We start from the raw sequence: 16,706 nt of genomic DNA, 5'->3' as shown, positions 1-16,706 counted from the left end.
GAGGGCAGGCATCATTTCAGTAATTTCATCCCGTTGCATTCACATCCGTGCCTTGAATGAGGTTGAATGTGATCTTTGCTCTCAAGTATGTTCCCAAGTTTTACACTTTCGTGCTTTGCATGAATGGGAATGGAACCGTGTGTGTTGAATGAGGCTCCTTGTGAGCACTGAACTTTGTCCGGTGGAGTTCCTTTTTGTGTTGCTGTAATTGTGTCATTTCTTGATGAGAAAGATTAGGCAACATTTAGTCACTTCTAGCCATGATGCTCAATTTATTTACGAATGTACCCTAGTTACTAGGGACCGTTTACGTTGGAGAACAAGATCTATTGTATGCCTGTGTATTTGGGGAAGTAAAATCTGAAATAATGATGAAATTGTGTGTATCCAAAGTTAAAACTCGTGATTTGTCGCCCTCTGGTGTGTAAAAGGTGCAAAAGCTTACAGCACCTGGTATTCCCAGGCGGTCTCCCATCCAAGTACCGACCAGGCCCGAGCCTGCTTGGCTTCGGAGATCGGACGAGATCGGGCGTATTCAGGCTAGTATGGCCGTAAGCCAGGGAGGCTGTCCCTGATGCTGTACTTAAAGGGAAGGCAATATCCGTTTCTGCCGTTCATACTTACAGTTGAACTGTCTCTCTACTCTAAAGCCCGGGACACAGCAGCGCGCCGCAGACAGTCCCTGCTAACACGCCACGTTGTGGCAACATTGTGGCAACGTTGTGCGTTAGCTGGGGTGCCACACCAGACCGGAACTATATTTTACAAAAAAAACACATTGTCTTGATAAAACAGCTGTAATTGAGTGCCTGACACGCCAGTCAAGCGCAATCTTGAGAAGGTGTGCATTTCAGTAAGGATTTCAATTGACATGCAGTATGAAACTGAAAGGAGGTTGCATCACTATGATGCATAACATTGCATGTATTGTATTTTCAAGTGTGTGCATTCATCCTGTTGTCATTTTGTTTTGAAAGCAGAAGAATCATTCAACAGGTTGCTGAGACAAATGTAAACCAGTAAAACATATGAAGAGAAACAAACCTTGAATATAAGTTCAGTTGTTTAAACATTTGACAAACTATGGTGAGGGGGTAAGAAAACACACAAATCCAGCAGCTCCTGTATTTCAATACACCAGAACCCAATATTATTGGCGAGTCGGGTAGTCCATCATCACAGTTCGAGGGCAGGCATCATTTCAGTAATTTCATCCCGTTGCATTCACATCCGTGCCTTGAATGAGATTGAATGTGATCTTTGCTCTCAAGTATGTTCCCAAGTTTTACACTTTCGTGCTTTGCATGAATGGGAATGGAACCGTGTGTGTTGAATGAGGCTCCTTGTGAGCACTGAACTTTGTCCGGTGGAGTTCCTTTTTGTGTTGCTGTAATTGTGTCATTTCTCGATGAGAAAGATTAGGCAACATTTAGTCACTTCTAGCCATGATGCTCAATTTATTTACGAATGTACACTAGTTACTAGGGACCGTTTACGTTGGAGAACAAGATCTATTCTATGCCTGTGTATTTGGGGAAGTCAAATCTGAAATAATGATGAAATTGCGTGTATCCAAAGTTAAAACTCGTGATTTGTCGCCCTCTGGTGTGTAAAAGATGCAAAAGCTTACAGCACCTGGTATTCCCAGGCGGTCTCCCATCCAAGTACTGACCAGGCCCGAGCCTGCTTAGCTTCCGAGATCGGACGAGATCGGGCGTATTCAGGCTAGTATGGCCGTAAGCCAGGGAAGCTGTCCCTGACGCTCTACTTAAAGGGAAGGCAATATCCGTTTCTTCCGCTCATACTTGCAATTGAACTGTCTCTCTACTCTAAAGTCCGGGACACACCAGCGCGCCGCAGACAGTCCCTGCTAACACGAAACGTTGTGGCAACGTTGTGCGTTAGCTGGGGTGCCACACCAGACCGGAACTATATATTACAAAACGAACACATTGTCTTGATAAAACAGCTGTAATTGAGTGCCTGACACGCCAGTCAAGCGCAATCTTGATAAGGTGTGCATTTCAGTAAGGATTTCAATTGACATGCAGTATGAAACTGAAAGGAGGTTGCATCACTATGATGCATAACATTGCATGTATTGTATTTTCAAGTGTGTGCATTCATCCTGTTGTCATTTTGTTTTGAAAGCAGAAGAATCATTCAACAGGTTGCTGAGACAAATGTAAACCAGTAAAACATATGAAGAGAAACAAACCTTGAATATAAGTTCAGTTGTTTAAACATTTGACAAACTATGGTGAGGGGGTAAGAAAACACACAAATCCAGCAGCTCCTGTATTTCAATACACCAGAACCCAATATTATTGGCGAGTCGGGTAGTCCATCATCACAGTTCGAGGGCAGGCATCATTTCAGTAATTTCATCCCGTTGCATTCACATCCGTGCCTTGAATGAGATTGTATGTGATCATTGCTCTCAAGTATGTTCCCAAGTTTTACACTTTCGTGCTTTGCATGAATGGGAATGGAACCGTGTGTGTTGAATGAAGCTCCTTGTGAGCACTGAACTTTGTCCGGTGGAGTTCCTTTTTGTGTTGCTGTAATTGTGTCATTTCTCGATGAGAAAGATTAGGCAACATTTAGTCACTTCTAGCCATGATGCTCAATTTATTTACGAATGTACCCTAGTTACTAGGGACCGTTTACGTTGGAGAACAAGATCTATTGTATGCCTGTGTATTTGGGGAAGTCAAATCTGAAATAATGATGAAATTGCTTGTATCCAAAGTTAAAACTCGTGATTTGTCGCCCTCTGGTGTGTAAAAGATGCAAAAGCTTACAGCACCTGGTATTCCCAGGCGGTCTCCCATCCAAGTACTGACCAGGCCCGAGCCTGCTTAGCTTCCGAGATCGGACGAGATCTGGCGTATTCAGGCTAGTATGGCCGTAAGCCGGGGAGGCTGTCCCTGACGTTCTACTTAAAGGGAAGGCAATATCCGTTTCTGCCGTTCATACTTACAGTTGAACTGTCTCTCTACTCTAAAGCCCGGGACACACCAGCGCAGCCGCAGACAGTCCCTGCTAACACGCCACGTTGTGGCAACATTGTGGCAACGTTGTGCGTTAGCTGGGGTGCCACACCAGACCGGAACTATATATTACAAAACGAACACATTCTCTTGATAAAACAGCTGTAATTGAGTGCCTGACACGCCAGTCAAGCGCAATCTTGAGAAGGTGTGCATTTCAGTAAGGATTTCAATTGACATGCAGTATGAAACTGAAAGGAGGTTGCATCACTATGATGCATAACATTGCATGTATTGTATTTTCAAGTGTGTGCATTCATCCTGTTGTCATTTTGTTTTGAAAGCAGAAGAATCATTCAACAGGTTGCTGAGACAAATGTAAACCAGTAAAACATATGAAGAGAAACAAACCTTGAATATAAGTTCAGTTGTTTAAACATTTGACAAACTATGGTGAGGGGGTAAGAAAACACACAAATCCAGCAGCTCCTGTATTTCAATACACCAGAACCCAATATTATTGGCGAGTCGGGTAGTCCATCATCACAGTTCGAGGGCAGGCATCATTTCAGTAATTTCATCCCGTTGCATTCACATCCGTGCCTTGAATGAGATTGAATGTGATCTTTGCTCTCAAGTATTTTCCCAAGTTTTACACTTTCGTGCTTTGCATGAATGGGAATGGAACCGTGTGTGTTGAATGAGGCTCCTTGTGAGCACTGAACTTTGTCCGGTGGAGTTCCTTTTTGTGTTGCTGTAATTGTGTCATTTCTCGATGAGAAAGATTAGGCAACATTTAGTCACTTCTAGCCATGATGCTCAATTTATTTACGAATGTACACTAGTTACTAGGGACCGTTTACGTTGGAGAACAAGATCTATTCTATGCCTGTGTATTTGGGGAAGTCAAATCTGAAATAATGATGAAATTGCGTGTATCCAAAGTTAAAACTCGTGATTTGTCGCCCTCTGGTGTGTAAAAGATGCAAAAGCTTACAGCACCTGGTATTCCCAGGCGGTCTCCCATCCAAGTACTGACCAGGCCCGAGCCTGCTTAGCTTCCGAGATCGGACGAGATCGGGCGTATTCAGGCTAGTATGGCCGTAAGCCAGGGAGGCTGTCCCTGACGCTCTACTTAAAGGGAAGGCAATATCCGTTTCTTCCGCTCATACTTGCAATTGAACTGTCTCTCTACTCTAAAGTCCGGGACACACCAGCGCGCCGCAGACAGTCCCTGCTAACACGAAACGTTGTGGCAACGTTGTGCGTTAGCTGGGGTGCCACACCAGACCGGAACTATATATTACAAAACGAACACATTGTCTTGATAAAACAGCTGTAATTGAGTGCCTGACACGCCAGTCAAGCGCAATCTTGAGAAGGTGTGCATTTCAGTAAGGATTTCAATTGACATGCAGTATGAAACTGAAAGGAGGTTGCATCACTATGATGCATAACATTGCATGTATTGTATTTTCAAGTGTGTGCATTCATCCTGTTGTCATTTTGTTTTGAAAGCAGAAGAATCATTCAACAGGTTGCTGAGACAAATGTAAACCAGTAAAACATATGAAGAGAAACAAACCTTGAATATAAGTTCAGTTGTTTAAACATTTGACAAACTATGGTGAGGGGGTAAGAAAACACACAAATCCAGCAGCTCCTGTATTTCAATACACCAGAACCCAATATTATTGGCGAGTCGGGTAGTCCATCATCACAGTTCGAGGGCAGGCATCATTTCAGTAATTTCATCCCGTTGCATTCACATCCGTGCCTTGAATGAGATTGAATGTGATCTTTGCTCTCAAGTATGTTCCCAAGTTTTACACTTTCGTGCTTTGCATGAATGGGAATGGAACCGTGTGTGTTGAATGAAGCTCCTTGTGAGCACTGAACTTTGTCCGGTGGAGTTCCTTTTTGTGTTGCTGTAATTGTGTCATTTCTCGATGAGAAAGATTAGGCAACATTTAGTCACTTCTAGCCATGATGCTCAATTTATTTACGAATGTACCCTAGTTACTAGGGACCGTTTACGTTGGAGAACAAGATCTATTGTATGCCTGTGTATTTGGGGAAGTCAAATCTGAAATAATGATGAAATTGCGTGTATCCAAAGTTAAAACTCGTGATTTGTCGCCCTCTGGTGTGTAAAAGATGCAAAAGCTTACAGCACCTGGTATTCCCAGGCGGTCTCCCATCCAAGTACTGACCAGGCCCGAGCCTGCTTAGCTTCCGAGATCGGACGAGATCGGGCGTATTCAGGCTAGTATGGCCGTAAGCCAGGGAGGCTGTCCCTGACGCTCTACTTAAAGGGAAGGCAATATCCGTTTCTGCCGTTCATACTTACAGTTGAACTGTCTCTCTACTCTAAAGCCCGGGACACACCAGCGCGCCGCAGACAGTCCCTGCTAACACGCCACGTTGTGGCAACATTGTGGCAACGTTGTGCGTTAGCTGGGGTGCCACACCAGACCGGAACTATATATTACAAAACGAACACATTCTCTTGATAAAACAGCTGTAATTGAGTGCCTGACACGCCAGTCAAGCGCAATCTTGAGAAGGTGTGCATTTCAGTAAGGATTTCTATTGACATGCAGTATGAAACTGAAAGGAGGTTGCATCACTATGATGCATAACATTGCATGTATTGTATTTTCAAGTGTGTGCATTCATCCTGTTGTCATTTTGTTTTGAAAGCAGAAGAATCATTCAACAGGTTGCTGAGACAAATGTAAACCAGTAAAACATATGAAGAGAAACAAACCTTGAATATAAGTTCAGTTGTTTAAACATTTGACAAACTATGGTGAGGGGGTAAGAAAACACACAAATCCAGCAGCTCCTGTATTTCAATACACCAGAACCCAATATTATTGGCGAGTCGGGTAGTCCATCATCACAGTTCGAGGGCAGGCATCATTTCAGTAATTTCATCCCGTTGCATTCACATCCGTGCCTTGAATGAGATTGAATGTGATCTTTGCTCTCAAGTATGTTCCCAAGTTTTACACTTTCGTGCTTTGCATGAATGGGAATGGAACCGTGTGTGTTGAATGAGGCTCCTTGTGAGCACTGAACTTTGTCCGGTGGAGTTCCTTTTTGTGTTGCTGTAATTGTGTCATTTCTCGATGAGAAAGATTAGGCAACATTTAGTCACTTCTAGCCATGATGCTCAATTTATTTACGAATGTACCCTAGTTACTAGGGACCGTTTACGTTGGAGAACAAGATCTATTGTATGCCTGTGTATTTGGGGAAGTCAAATCTGAAATAATGATGAAATTGCGTGTATCCAAAGTTAAAACTCGTGATTTGTCGCCCTCTGGTGTGTAAAAGATGCAAAAGCTTACAGCACCTGGTATTCCCAGGCGGTCTCCCATCCAAGTACTGACCAGGCCCGAGCCTGCTTAGCTTCCGAGATCGGACGAGATCGGGCGTATTCAGGCTAGTATGGCCGTAAGCCAGGGAGGCTGTCCCTGACGCTCTACTTAAAGGGAAGGCAATATCCGTTTCTGCCGCTCATACTTGCAGTTGAACTCTCTCTCTACTCTAAAGTCCGGGACACACCAGCGCGCCGCAGACAGTCCCTGCTAACACGAAACGTTGTGGCAACGTTGTGCGTTAGCTGGGGTGCCACACCAGACCGGAACTATATATTACAAAACGAACATATTGTCTTGATAATACAGCTGTAATTGAGTGCCTGACACGCCAGTCAAGCGCAATCTTGAGAAGGTGTGCATTTCAGTAAGGATTTCAATTGACATGCAGTATGAAACTGAAAGGAGGTTGCATCACTATGATGCATAACATTGCATGTATTGTATTTTCAAGTGTGTGCATTCATCCTGTTGTCATTTTGTTTTGAAAGCAGAAGAATCATTCAACAGGTTGCTGAGACAAATGTAAACCAGTAAAACATATGAAGAGAAACAAACCTTGAATATAAGTTCAGTTGTTTAAACATTTGACAAACTATGGTGAGGGGGTAAGAAAACACACAAATCCAGCAGCTCCTGTATTTCAATACACCAGAACCCAATATTATTGGCGAGTCGGGTAGTCCATCATCACAGTTCGAGGGCAGGCATCATTTCAGTAATTTCATCCCGTTGCATTCACATCCGTGCCTTGAATGAGATTGAATGTGATCTTTGCTCTCAAGTATGTTCCCAAGTTTTACACTTTCGTGCTTTGCATGAATGGGAATGGAACCGTGTGTGTTGAATGAGGCTCCTTGTGAGCACTGATCTTTGTCCGGTGGAGTTCCTTTTTGTGTTGCTGTAATTGTGTCATTTCTCGATGAGAAAGATTAGGCAACATTTAGTCACTTCTAGCCATGATGCTCAATTTATTTACGAATGTACCCTAGTTACTAGGGACCGTTTACGTTGGAGAACAAGATCTATTGTATGCCTGTGTATTTGGGGAAGTCAAATCTGAAATAATGATGAAATTGCGTGTATCCAAAGTTAAAACTCGTGATTTGTCGCGCTCTGGTGTGTAAAAGATGCAAAAGCTTACAGCACCTGGTATTCCCAGGCAGTCTCCCATCCAAGTACTGACCAGGCCAGAGCCTGCTTAGCTTCCGAGATCGGACGAGATCGGGCGTATTCAGGCTAGTATGGCCGTAAGCCAGGGAGGCTGTCCCTGACGCTCTACTTAAAGGGAAGGCAATATCCGTTTCTGCCGTTCATACTTACAGTTGAACTGTCTCTCTACTCTAAAGCCCGGGACACACCAGCGCGCCGCAGACAGTCCCTGCTAACACGAAACGTTGTGGCAACGTTGTGCGTTAGCTGGGGTGCCACACCAGACCGGAACTATATATTACAAAACGAACACATTTGTCTTGATAAAACAGCTGTAATTGAGTGCCTGACACGCCAGTCAAGCGCAATCTTGAGAAGGTGTGCATTTCAGTAAGGATTTCAATTGACATGCAGTATGAAACTGAAAGGAGGTTGCATCACTATGATGCATAACATTGCATGTATTGTATTTTCAAGTGTGTGCATTCATCCTGTTGTCATTTTGTTTTGAAAGCAGAAGAATCATTCAACAGGTTGCTGAGACAAATGTAAACCAGTAAAACATATGAAGAGAAACAAACCTTGAATATAAGTTCAGTTGTTTAAACATTTGACAAACTATGGTGAGGGGGTAAGAAAACACACAAATCCAGCAGCTCCTGTATTTCAATACACCAGAACCCAATATTATTGGCGAGTCGGGTAGTCCATCATCACAGTTCGAGGGCAGGCATCATTTCAGTAATTTCATCCCGTTGCATTCACATCCGTGCCTTGAATGAGATTGAATGTGATCTTTGCTCTCAAGTATGTTCCCAAGTTTTACACTTTCGTGCTTTGCATGAATGGGAATGGAACCGTGTGTGTTGAATGAGGCTCCTTGTGAGCACTGATCTTTGTCCGGTGGAGTTCCTTTTTGTGTTGCTGTAATTGTGTCATTTCTCGATGAGAAAGATTAGGCAACATTTAGTCACTTCTAGCCATGATGCTCAATTTATTTACGAATGTACCCTAGTTACTAGGGACCGTTTACGTTGGAGAACAAGATCTATTGTATGCCTGTGTATTTGGGGAAGTCAAATCTGAAATAATGATGAAATTGCGTGTATCCAAAGTTAAAACTCGTGATTTGTCGCCCTCTGGTGTGTAAAATATGCAAAAGCTTACAGCACCTGGTATTCCCAGGCGGTCTCCCATGCAAGTACTGACCAGGCCCGAGCCTGCTTAGCTTCCGAGATCGGACGAGATCGGGCGTATTCAGGCTAGTATGGCCGTAAGCCAGGAATGCTGTCCCTGACGCTCTACTTAAAGGGAAGGCAATATCCGTTTCTGCCGTTCATACTTACAGTTGAACTGTCTCTCTACTCTAAAGCCCGGGACACACCAGCGCGCCGCAGACAGTACCTGCTAAGACGCCACGTTGTGGCAACATTGTGGCAACGTTGTGCGTTAGCTGGGGTGCCACACCAGACCGGAACTATATTTTACAAAACGAACACATTGTCTTGATAATACAGCTGTAATTGAGTGCCTGACATGCCAGTCAAGCGCAATCTTGAGAAGGTGTGCATTTCAGTAAGGATTTCAATTGACATGCAGTATGAAACTGAAAGGAGGTTGCATCACTATGATGCATAACATTGCATGTATTGTATTTTCAAGTGTGTGCATTCATCCTGTTGTCATTTTGTTTTGAAAGCAGAAGAATCATTCAACAGGTTGCTGAGACAAATGTAAACCAGTAAAACATATGAAGAGAAACAAACCTTGAATATAAGTTCAGTTGTTTAAACATTTGACAAACTATGGTGAGGGGGTAAGAAAACACACAAATCGAGCAGCTCCTGTATTTCAATACACCAGAACCCAATATTATTGGCGAGTCGGGTAGTCCATCATCACAGTTCGAGGGCAGGCATCTTTTCAGTAATTTCATCCCGTTGCATTCACATCCGTGCCTTGAATGAGATTGAATGTGATCTTTGCTCTCAAGTATGTTCCCAAGTTTTACACTTTCGTGCTTTGCATGAATGGGAATGGAACCGTGTGTGTTGAATGAGGCTCCTTGTGAGCACTGATCTTTGTCCGGTGGAGTTCCTTTTTGTGTTGCTGTAATTGTGTCATTTCTCGATGAGAAAGATTAGGCAACATTTAGTCACTTCTAGCCATGATGCTCAATTTATTTACGAATGTACCCTAGTTACTAGGGACCGTTTACGTTGGAGAACAAGATCTATTGTATGCCTGTGTATTTGGGGAAGTCAAATCTGAAATAATGATGAAATTGCGTGTATCCAAAGTTAAAACTCGTGATTTGTCGCCCTCTGGTGTGTAAAAGATGCAAAAGCTTACAGCACCTGGTATTCCCAGGCGGTCTCCCATCCAAGTACTGACCAGGCCCGAGCCTGCTTAGCTTCCAAGATCGGACGAGATCGGGCGTATTCAGGCTAGTATGGCCGTAAGCCAGGGAGGCTGTCCCTGACGCTCTACTTAAAGGGAAGGCAATATCCGTTTCTGCCGTTCATACTTACAGTTGAACTGTCTCTCTACTCTAAAGCCCGGGACACACCAGCGCGCCGCAGACAGTCCCTGCTAACACGCCACGTTGTGGCAACATTGTGGCAACGTTGTGCGTTAGCTGGGGTGCCACACCAGACCGGAACTATATATTACAAAACGAACACATTCTCTTGATAAAACAGCTGTAATTGAGTGCCTGACACGCCAGTCAAGCGCAATCTTGAGAAGGTGTGCATTTCAGTAAGGATTTCTATTGACATGCAGTATGAAACTGAAAGGAGGTTGCATCACTATGATGCATAACATTGCATGTATTGTATTTTCAAGTGTGTGCATTCATCCTGTTGTCATTTTGTTTTGAAAGCAGAAGAATCATTCAACAGGTTGCTGAGACAAATGTAAACCAGTAAAACATATGAAGAGAAACAAACCTTGAATATAAGTTCAGTTGTTTAAACATTTGACAAACTATGGTGAGGGGGTAAGAAAACACACAAATCCAGCAGCTCCTGTATTTCAATACACCAGAACCCAATATTATTGGCGAGTCGGGTAGTCCATCATCACAGTTCGAGGGCAGGCATCATTTCAGTAATTTCATCCCGTTGCATTCACATCCGTGCCTTGAATGAGATTGAATGTGATCTTTGCTCTCAAGTATGTTCCCAAGTTTTACACTTTCGTGCTTTGCATGAATGGGAATGGAACCGTGTGTGTTGAATGAGGCTCCTTGTGAGCACTGAACTTTGTCCGGTGGAGTTCCTTTTTGTGTTGCTGTAATTGTGTCATTTCTCGATGAGAAAGATTAGGCAACATTTAGTCACTTCTAGCCATGATGCTCAATTTATTTACGAATGTACCCTAGTTACTAGGGACCGTTTACGTTGGAGAACAAGATCTATTGTATGCCTGTGTATTTGGGGAAGTCAAATCTGAAATAATGATGAAATTGCGTGTATCCAAAGTTAAAACTCGTGATTTGTCGCCCTCTGGTGTGTAAAAGATGCAAAAGCTTACAGCACCTGGTATTCCCAGGCGGTCTCCCATCCAAGTACTGACCAGGCCCGAGCCTGCTTAGCTTCCGAGATCGGGCGTATTCAGGCTAGTATGGCCGTAAGCCAGGGAGGCTGTCCCTGACGCTCTACTTAAAGGGAAGGCAATATCCGTTTCTGCCGCTCATACTTACAGTTGAACTGTCTCTCTACTCTAAAGCCCGGGACACACCAGCGCGCCGCAGACAGTCCCTGCTAACACGCCACGTTGTGGCAACATTGTGGCAACGTTGTGCGTTAGCTGGGGTGCCACACCAGACCGGAACTATATATTACAAAACGAACACATTCTCTTGATAAAACAGCTGTAATTGAGTGCCTGACACGCCAGTCAAGCGCAATCTTGAGAAGGTGTGCATTTCAGTAAGGATTTCTATTGACATGCAGTATGAAACTGAAAGGAGGTTGCATCACTATGATGCATAACATTGCATGTATTGTATTTTCAAGTGTGTGCATTCATCCTGTTGTCATTTTGTTTTGAAAGCAGAAGAATCATTCAACAGGTTGCTGAGACAAATGTAAACCAGTAAAACATATGAAGAGAAACAAACCTTGAATATAAGTTCAGTTGTTTAAAAATTTGACAAACTATGGTGAGGGGGTAAGAAAACACACAAATCCAGCAGCTCCTGTATTTCAATACACCAGAACCCAATATTATTGGCGAGTCGGGTAGTCCATCATCACAGTTCGAGGGCAGGCATCATTTCAGTAATTTCATCCCGTTGCATTCACATCCGTGCCTTGAATGAGATTGAATGTGATCTTTGCTCTCAAGTATGTTCCCAAGTTTTACACTTTCGTGCTTTGCATGAATGGGAATGGAACCGTGTGTGTTGAATGAGGCTCCTTGTGAGCACTGATCTTTGTCCGGTGGAGTTCCTTTTTGTGTTGCTGTAATTGTGTCATTTCTCGATGAGAAAGATTAGGCAACATTTAGTCACTTCTAGCCATGATGCTCAATTTATTTACGAATGTACCCTATTTACTAGGGACCGTTTACGTTGGAGAACAAGATCTATTGTATGCCTGTGTATTTGGGGAAGTCAAATCTGAAATAATGATGAAATTGCGTGTATCCAAAGTTAAAACTCGTGATTTGTCGCGCTCTGGTGTGTAAAAGATGCAAAAGCTTACAGCACCTGGTATTCCCAGGCGGTCTCCCATCCAAGTACTGACCAGGCCCGAGCCTGCTTAGCTTCCGAGATCGGACGAGATCGGGCGTATTCAGGCTAGTATGGCCGTAAGCCAGGGAGGCTGTCCCTGACGCTCTACTTAAAGGGAAGGCAATATCCGTTTCTGCCGTTCATACTTACAGTTGAACTGTCTCTCTACTCTAAAGCCCGGGACACACCAGCGCGCCGCAGACAGTCCCTGCTAACACGAAACGTTGTGGCAACGTTGTGCGTTAGCTGGGGTGCCACACCAGACCGGAACTATATTTTACAAAACGAACACATTTGTCTTGATAAAACAGCTGTAATTGAGTGCCTGACACGCCAGTCAAGCGCAATCTTGAGAAGGTGTGCATTTCAGTAAGGATTTCAATTGACATGCAGTATGAAACTGAAAGGAGGTTGCATCACTATGATGCATAACATTGCATGTATTGTATTTTCAAGTGTGTGCATTCATCCTGTTGTCATTTTGTTTTGAAAGCAGAAGAATCATTCAACAGGTTGCTGAGACAAATGTAAACCAGTAAAACATATGAAGAGAAACAAACCTTGAATATAAGTTCAGTTGTTTAAACATTTGACAAACTATGGTGAGGGGGTAAGAAAACACACAAATCCAGCAGCTCCTGTATTTCAATACACCAGAACCCAATATTATTGGCGAGTCGGGTAGTCCATCATCACAGTTCGAGGGCAGGCATCATTTCAGTAATTTCATCCCGTTGCATTCACATCCGTGCCTTGAATGAGATTGAATGTGATCTTTGCTCTCAAGTATGTTCCCAAGTTTTACACTTTCGTGCTTTGCATGAATGGGAATGGAACCGTGTGTGTTGAATGAGGCTCCTTGTGAGCACTGAACTTTGTCCGGTGGAGTTCCTTTTTGTGTTGCTGTAATTGTGTCATTTCTCGATGAGAAAGATTAGGCAACATTTAGTCACTTCTAGCCATGATGCTCAATTTATTTACGAATGTACCCTAGTTACTAGGGACCGTTTACGTTGGAGAACAAGATCTATTGTATGCCTGTGTATTTGGGGAAGTCAAATCTGAAATAATGATGAAATTGCGTGTATCCAAAGTTAAAACTCGTGATTTGTCGCCCTCTGGTGTGTAAAAGATGCAAAAGCTTACAGCACCTGGTATTCCCAGGCGGTCTCCCATCCAAGTACTGACCAGGCCCGAGCCTGCTTAGCTTCCGAGATCGGACGAGATCGGGCGTATTCAGGCTAGTATGGCCGTAAGCCAGGGAGGCTGTCCCTGACGCTCTACTTAAAGGGAAGGCAATATCCGTTTCTGCCGCTCATACTTGCAGTTGAACTCTCTCTCTACTCTAAAGTCCGGGACACACCAGCGCGCCGCAGACAGTCCCTGCTAACACGAAACGTTGTGGCAACGTTGTGCGTTAGCTGGGGTGCCACACCAGACCGGAACTATATATTACAAAACGAACATATTGTCTTGATAATACAGCTGTAATTGAGTGCCTGACACGCCAGTCAAGCGCAATCTTGAGAAGGTGTGCATTTCAGTAAGGATTTCAATTGACATGCAGTATGAAACTGAAAGGAGGTTGCATCACTATGATGCATAACATTGCATGTATTGTATTTTCAAGTGTGTGCATTCATCCTGTTGTCATTTTGTTTTGAAAGCAGAAGAATCATTCAACAGGTTGCTGAGACAAATGTAAACCAGTAAAACATATGAAGAGAAACAAACCTTGAATATAAGTTCAGTTGTTTAAACATTTGACAAACTATGGTGAGGGGGTAAGAAAACACACAAATCCAGCAGCTCCTGTATTTCAATACACCAGAACCCAATATTATTGGCGAGTCGGGTAGTCCATCATCACAGTTCGAGGGCAGGCATCATTTCAGTAATTTCATCCCGTTGCATTCACATCCGTGCCTTGAATGAGATTGAATGTGATCTTTGCTCTCAAGTATGTTCCCAAGTTTTACACTTTCGTGCTTTGCATGAATGGGAATGGAACCGTGTGTGTTGAATGAGGCTCCTTGTGAGCACTGATCTTTGTCCGGTGGAGTTCCTTTTTGTGTTGCTGTAATTGTGTCATTTCTCGATGAGAAAGATTAGGCAACATTTAGTCACTTCTAGCCATGATGCTCAATTTATTTACGAATGTACCCTATTTACTAGGGACCGTTTACGTTGGAGAACAAGATCTATTGTATGCCTGTGTATTTGGGGAAGTCAAATCTGAAATAATGATGAAATTGCGTGTATCCAAAGTTAAAACTCGTGATTTGTCGCGCTCTGGTGTGTAAAAGATGCAAAAGCTTACAGCACCTGGTATTCCCAGGCGGTCTCCCATCCAAGTACTGACCAGGCCCGAGCCTGCTTAGCTTCCGAGATCGGACGAGATCGGGCGTATTCAGGCTAGTATGGCCGTAAGCCAGGGAGGCTGTCCCTGACGCTCTACTTAAAGGGAAGGCAATATCCGTTTCTGCCGTTCATACTTACAGTTGAACTGTCTCTCTACTCTAAAGCCCGGGACACACCAGCGCGCCGCAGACAGTCCCTGCTAACACGAAACGTTGTGGCAACGTTGTGCGTTAGCTGGGGTGCCACACCAGACCGGAACTATATTTTACAAAACGAACACATTTGTCTTGATAAAACAGCTGTAATTGAGTGCCTGACACGCCAGTCAAGCGCAATCTTGAGAAGGTGTGCATTTCAGTAAGGATTTCAATTGACATGCAGTATGAAACTGAAAGGAGGTTGCATCACTATGATGCATAACATTGCATGTATTGTATTTTCAAGTGTGTGCATTCATCCTGTTGTCATTTTGTTTTGAAAGCAGAAGAATCATTCAACAGGTTGCTGAGACAAATGTAAACCAGTAAAACATATGAAGAGAAACAAACCTTGAATATAAGTTCAGTTGTTTAAACATTTGACAAACTATGGTGAGGGGGTAAGAAAACACACAAATCCAGCAGCTCCTGTATTTCAATACACCAGAACCCAATATTATTGGCGAGTCGGGTAGTCCATCATCACAGTTCGAGGGCAGGCATCATTTCAGTAATTTCATCCCGTTGCATTCACATCCGTGCCTTGAATGAGATTGAATGTGATCTTTGCTCTCAAGTATGTTCCCAAGTTTTACACTTTCGTGCTTTGCATGAATGGGAATGGAACCGTGTGTGTTGAATGAGGCTCCTTGTGAGCACTGATCTTTGTCCGGTGGAGTTCCTTTTTGTGTTGCTGTAATTGTGTCATTTCTCGATGAGAAAGATTAGGCAACATTTAGTCACTTCTAGCCATGATGCTCAATTTATTTACGAATGTACCCTATTTACTAGGGACCGTTTACGTTGGAGAACAAGATCTATTGTATGCCTGTGTATTTGGGGAAGTCAAATCTGAAATAATGATGAAATTGCGTGTATCCAAAGTTAAAACTCGTGATTTGTCGCGCTCTGGTGTGTAAAAGATGCAAAAGCTTACAGCACCTGGTATTCCCAGGCGGTCTCCCATCCAAGTACTGACCAGGCCCGAGCCTGCTTAGCTTCCGAGATCGGACGAGATCGGGCGTATTCAGGCTAGTATGGCCGTAAGCCAGGGAGGCTGTCCCTGACGCTCTACTTAAAGGGAAGGCAATATCCGTTTCTGCCGTTCATACTTACAGTTGAACTGTCTCTCTACTCTAAAGCCCGGGACACACCAGCGCGCCGCAGACAGTCCCTGCTAACACGCCACGTTGTGGCAACATTGTGGCAACGTTGTGCGTTAGCTGGGGTGCCACACCAGACCGGAACTATATTTTACAAAACGAACACATTTGTCTTGATAAAACAGCTGTAATTGAGTGCCTGACACGCCAGTCAAGCGCAATCTTGAGAAGGTGTGCATTTCAGTAAGGATTTCAATTGACGTGCAGTATGAAACTGAAAGGAGGTTGCATCACTATGATGCATAACATTGCATGTATTGTATTTTCAAGTGTGTGCATTCATCCTGTTGTAATTTTGTTTTGAAAGCAGAAGAATCATTCAACAGGTTGCTGAGACAAATGTAAACCAGTAAAACATATGAAGAGAAACAAACCTTGAATATAAGTTCAGTTGTTTAAACATTTGACAAACTATGGTGAGGGGGTAAGAAAACACACAAATCCAGCAGCTCCTGTATTTCAATACACCAGAACCCAATATTATTGGCGAGTCGGGTAGTCCATCATCACAGTTCGAGGGCAGGCATCATTTCAGTAATTTCATCCCGTTGCATTCACATCCGTGCCTTGAATGAGATTGAATGTGATCTTTGCTCTCAAGTATGTTCCCAAGTTTTACACTTTCGTGCTTTGCATGAATGGGAATGGAACCGTGTGTGTTGAATGAGGCTCCTTGTGAGCACTGAACTCTGTCCGGTGGAGTTCCTTTTTGT

The 16,706-nt window shown here is 43.6% G+C and overlaps 13 non-coding genes and 1 pseudogene across 13 annotated transcripts; all 14 read right to left on the bottom strand.

The window, feature by feature from the left end:
* Positions 1–438: 438 nt before the first annotated feature.
* LOC136740681 (5S ribosomal RNA) lies at positions 439–557 on the bottom strand. Its single transcript, XR_010813501.1, has one exon. It is a non-coding gene; the product is annotated as a 5S ribosomal RNA (ribosomal RNA).
* A 1,066-nt stretch (positions 558–1,623) lies between these two features.
* On the bottom strand, positions 1,624–1,742 carry LOC136740347 (5S ribosomal RNA). Its single transcript, XR_010813182.1, has one exon. It is a non-coding gene; the product is annotated as a 5S ribosomal RNA (ribosomal RNA).
* A 1,055-nt stretch (positions 1,743–2,797) lies between these two features.
* LOC136740517 (5S ribosomal RNA) lies at positions 2,798–2,916 on the bottom strand. The gene has a single exon (XR_010813347.1). It is a non-coding gene; the product is annotated as a 5S ribosomal RNA (ribosomal RNA).
* A 1,067-nt stretch (positions 2,917–3,983) lies between these two features.
* On the bottom strand, positions 3,984–4,102 carry LOC136740345 (5S ribosomal RNA). Its single transcript, XR_010813180.1, has one exon. It is a non-coding gene; the product is annotated as a 5S ribosomal RNA (ribosomal RNA).
* A 1,055-nt stretch (positions 4,103–5,157) lies between these two features.
* On the bottom strand, positions 5,158–5,276 carry LOC136740344 (5S ribosomal RNA). The gene has a single exon (XR_010813179.1). It is a non-coding gene; the product is annotated as a 5S ribosomal RNA (ribosomal RNA).
* A 1,066-nt stretch (positions 5,277–6,342) lies between these two features.
* LOC136740343 (5S ribosomal RNA) lies at positions 6,343–6,461 on the bottom strand. Its single transcript, XR_010813178.1, has one exon. It is a non-coding gene; the product is annotated as a 5S ribosomal RNA (ribosomal RNA).
* Positions 6,462–7,516: 1,055 nt separating this feature from the next.
* On the bottom strand, positions 7,517–7,635 carry LOC136740552 (5S ribosomal RNA). The gene has a single exon (XR_010813381.1). It is a non-coding gene; the product is annotated as a 5S ribosomal RNA (ribosomal RNA).
* A 1,056-nt stretch (positions 7,636–8,691) lies between these two features.
* LOC136740453 (5S ribosomal RNA) lies at positions 8,692–8,810 on the bottom strand. Its single transcript, XR_010813287.1, has one exon. It is a non-coding gene; the product is annotated as a 5S ribosomal RNA (ribosomal RNA).
* Positions 8,811–9,876: 1,066 nt separating this feature from the next.
* On the bottom strand, positions 9,877–9,995 carry LOC136740501 (5S ribosomal RNA). Its single transcript, XR_010813332.1, has one exon. It is a non-coding gene; the product is annotated as a 5S ribosomal RNA (ribosomal RNA).
* Positions 9,996–11,061: 1,066 nt separating this feature from the next.
* LOC136740734 (uncharacterized) lies at positions 11,062–11,170 on the bottom strand (annotated as a pseudogene).
* Positions 11,171–12,236: 1,066 nt separating this feature from the next.
* LOC136740341 (5S ribosomal RNA) lies at positions 12,237–12,355 on the bottom strand. The gene has a single exon (XR_010813177.1). It is a non-coding gene; the product is annotated as a 5S ribosomal RNA (ribosomal RNA).
* Positions 12,356–13,411: 1,056 nt separating this feature from the next.
* LOC136740340 (5S ribosomal RNA) lies at positions 13,412–13,530 on the bottom strand. Its single transcript, XR_010813176.1, has one exon. It is a non-coding gene; the product is annotated as a 5S ribosomal RNA (ribosomal RNA).
* A 1,055-nt stretch (positions 13,531–14,585) lies between these two features.
* Positions 14,586–14,704, bottom strand: LOC136740339 (5S ribosomal RNA). Its single transcript, XR_010813175.1, has one exon. It is a non-coding gene; the product is annotated as a 5S ribosomal RNA (ribosomal RNA).
* Positions 14,705–15,760: 1,056 nt separating this feature from the next.
* LOC136740338 (5S ribosomal RNA) lies at positions 15,761–15,879 on the bottom strand. Its single transcript, XR_010813174.1, has one exon. It is a non-coding gene; the product is annotated as a 5S ribosomal RNA (ribosomal RNA).
* Between the last annotated feature and the right edge of the window lie 827 nt (positions 15,880–16,706).

This window comes from Amia ocellicauda, unplaced genomic scaffold, assembly GCF_036373705.1.
Source record: "Amia ocellicauda isolate fAmiCal2 unplaced genomic scaffold, fAmiCal2.hap1 HAP1_SCAFFOLD_64, whole genome shotgun sequence".
NCBI classification, from domain to species: domain Eukaryota; kingdom Metazoa; phylum Chordata; class Actinopteri; order Amiiformes; family Amiidae; genus Amia; species Amia ocellicauda.
This window is presented reverse-complemented; position numbering and strand designations above follow the sequence as displayed.